General features: G+C 44.3%; 1 pseudogene; it reads left to right on the top strand.

Annotated features, from left to right (window-relative positions):
• The first annotated feature begins 671 nt into the window (after positions 1-671).
• On the top strand, positions 672-1,630 carry LOC103115652 (small ribosomal subunit protein eS6-like; annotated as a pseudogene).
• Positions 1,631-3,253: the final 1,623 nt, after the last annotated feature.

Genomic DNA, 3,253 nt, shown 5'->3' with positions numbered 1-3,253 from the left:
CCCAACATTGGGAGGAGCATTGCAAAGAGGAAGGAATTCTTGGTACCATCTTTAAAGACAACCCTGTCACATATAACAGGCATGAAAGATAATAGCAGGCATGAAAGAGAAACAGATAAATTTTATTTTTCTGCCTTCTACAAGGCGGACCTGAATCAAGCTGCAACCTCTCTGAACAGATTGACCTTATCTGTGGAACCAAGTAACTAATCACCACTTGGCTGATCTCTAAGAGTAAATGAAATAATTATGATTAGTGTGCATAGTATATACTTATGACTTAACAAATGTAGCCAATTCCAATGAACTTCTGGACCTATCAGGGGTCTGAAAGGACTAAATCAGAGAGGTGACATTTTGTAAGCTGTAGGTTTCAAGATTCGACCAGAGCAGAACCTACCTTGGGTTTGCTGGGCACTTAGATTCTTTTGGTCCCCCTTCTTCTCTTTCATTTTCTCCTCTGATACATCTAAAATGCCATGCACGAGGACCAGGGGTCAAGTTCCCAATCAATACTTGCAGAAGAGAATCTTAACAAGTGGTAAAGCAGTGCTACCAATGTCTCTTTTTCTATCTCTCTATTTCCCCTTCTCTCTCAATTTCTCTCTGTCATATCCAATAAAAATAATATTTAAAAAAATAAAATGCTGATCTTTTTTGTGACACCTTGGAGGCAGTCAGCGGCTTCAACATGAAGCTGAACATCTCCTTCCCAGCCACTGGCTGCCAGAAACTCATTAATGTGGTCATTTCTCTTCCCCTCTCCACCTTCTTCTCTCTCTATTTCTTTCTGACCTATCCAACAACAACAGCAATAACAATTAACAATGATAACAGCAGCAAGGGCAACAAAAATGGGGGAAAATGGCCTCTAGGAGCAGTGAATTTGTAGCACAGGCACCAAGCCCCAGTGATAACCCTGGAGGCAAGAAAAAAGAAGAAGCATATGGTGACAGATGTTGCTGCCAATGCTCTTGGTGAAGAACGGAAGGGCTATGTGGTCTGGATCAGTGGTGGAAACAACTAGCCAGGTTTCCCCATGAAGCAGGGTGTCCAGACCCAAGGTCATGTCCACCTCCTGCTGAGTAAGGGGCATTCCTGTTACAGACCAAGGAGGACTGGTAAAAGAAAGTGCAAGACTGTTCAGCATTGCATTGTGGATACCAACTTGAGCATTCTCAACTTGGTCATTGTAAAAAAAAAAAGGGGGGGGAGGATATTCCTGGACTCACTGATACTACTGTACTGATACTACTGTGCCTCATTGCCTGGGGCCCAAAACAGCTAGCAGAATCTGCAAACTTTTCAACCTTTTGAAAGAAGATGATGTCCGCCAGTATGTTGTGAGAAAGCCACTAAACAAAGAAGGTAAAAAACCTAGGACCAAAGCACCCAAGGTCCAGTGTCTTGTTACTCCACATGTTCTGCAACACAATCGTCACTGCATTGCTCCGAAGAAACAACACACTAAGAAAAATAAGGAAGAGGCTGCAGAATATTTTAAACTTTTGGCCAAGAGAGTGAAGGAGGCCAAAGAAAAACATCAGGAACAAATTACAAAGTGACAGAGGTTGTCTTCCTTGACAGCTTCTACCTCTAAGTCTGAATCTAATCAAAAATGAGATTTTTAAAAGAGTAGCAAATAAAACCCGGCACCATAATAATAAAAATAAAGTAAAATGCCACATATGCATATACCCCCCCCTTCCCCGCTCCTTGAAATCAAGGATGCAGTGGAGATTCCTCTCCCACCTCCAGCAATGATGATGAGATGTAGATGGGAACCTGAGATCATCAAGGGACAGGGCTATAACCTCAGAGGCAGCACTGAGCCTGCAACCTTACTTCTATCCAGCTCCATTACCCTTGTTTAATGTATTAAGGTGGCTCTCTCTATTCTGGATAGGAGTCAGTGCAAAATGGGAACCCTTGGTTACTACGCAGTAGGATGTCAGAATGGAATGCCAAAGGGGAAAATCTTTATGGAAGGGGGGTGGGGGAGAGACAGAAATGGCTTGATAGTAGAATGGTGTCTTGTATTGAAGCCTTCAAGAGATGAAGCAGAATTAGACAGGCAGTACTTGTGGCAGCTGAGGTGTCACTTCCAGTGCCCTGGCAAGTCCCCCACCTAGTAACTGCCTCTCAGCCCTGGAATTCTCTGTCTGGATGTTCCAGGGAGCTATATTCAGGAAGGCACCCAACCAGAGAAAGACAGGAACTTTCCCAAAACATGGCAGGTCAGCTCTGAGGCATCACGCAGGCTCTCAGATACCCACCCCTTAGCCCCAGCTTTGCATTAGCCACCCAGCCATGCACTCCCTATTATTGACTGTTCTGTTCTCCCTGCTGTCTCACATGGCCTCCTAAATAAAATGTTACACCAGAACCCTTGTCAGAGAGTCAACTTTGAGGGAAGTACAGACTAGAACAAGAGCCTTCAGTAGTTATTTCTCTGGCTTGACAATAATGAACCCTGAGGATAGACTGCTGGGCATGAGGGGGTGGCAAGGCTAAAGGGCAGGAAACATCTGAGCATGTGACTCCTTCTATCAGTTTTCCACCAAGGACATCCCTCCTGCATGTTGAAGATGCCTTTCCCTCCCAACTTTTACAACTCAACACTTGAGTGAAATGATTCTATTTTTCAGATGGAACTCCCAGCATTCTCTTATTTTGCCACTGGATTTATGTTTGTTCCTACCTGCTCAGGTTTGGGGTTAATTGTGTTTGCCCCACATTCCCTTTATGATGACATTTAAACCCTGACATTCATTTTCAGATATACAAAAGTAGGAGCCAGGTGGTAAAACATCCTGTTGAGTGCATATATTAGCCTGTGCAGGAACCTAAATTCAAATACCCAACTGCAAGGGGGGATGCTTGACAAGTGGTGAAGCAGTTCTGCAAGTCAGCCTCTCTCTCTCTCTCTCCCTCCCTCCTTCCCTCCATCCCTCCCTATCTCCTTCTCCCTTCTCAATTTCCCTCTGTCTCTATCAGTAAGAAGAAAGGGGGGAAAAAGGAAAAAACTGACTACCAGGAAAGGTTGATTCATCATGCAGGCACTGAGCTCTCACCCAGAGGTAATCCTGGTGGCAATAAAAAATAATAATAAATCTGCCAGTTTAGAAACCATGGGGCTGCTTGGGGTCTTGGCTTCATGGTGTCATGCTGACTACAAGGATGTGGAAGGAAAAAAGGGAAGAAGGAAGGAAGGAAGGAAGGAAGGAAGGAAGGAAGGAAGGAAGGAAGGAGA

The sequence above is a fragment of the Erinaceus europaeus genome, chromosome 1 (genome assembly GCF_950295315.1).
Source record: "Erinaceus europaeus chromosome 1, mEriEur2.1, whole genome shotgun sequence".
NCBI lineage: Eukaryota > Metazoa > Chordata > Mammalia > Eulipotyphla > Erinaceidae > Erinaceus > Erinaceus europaeus.
This window is presented reverse-complemented; position numbering and strand designations above follow the sequence as displayed.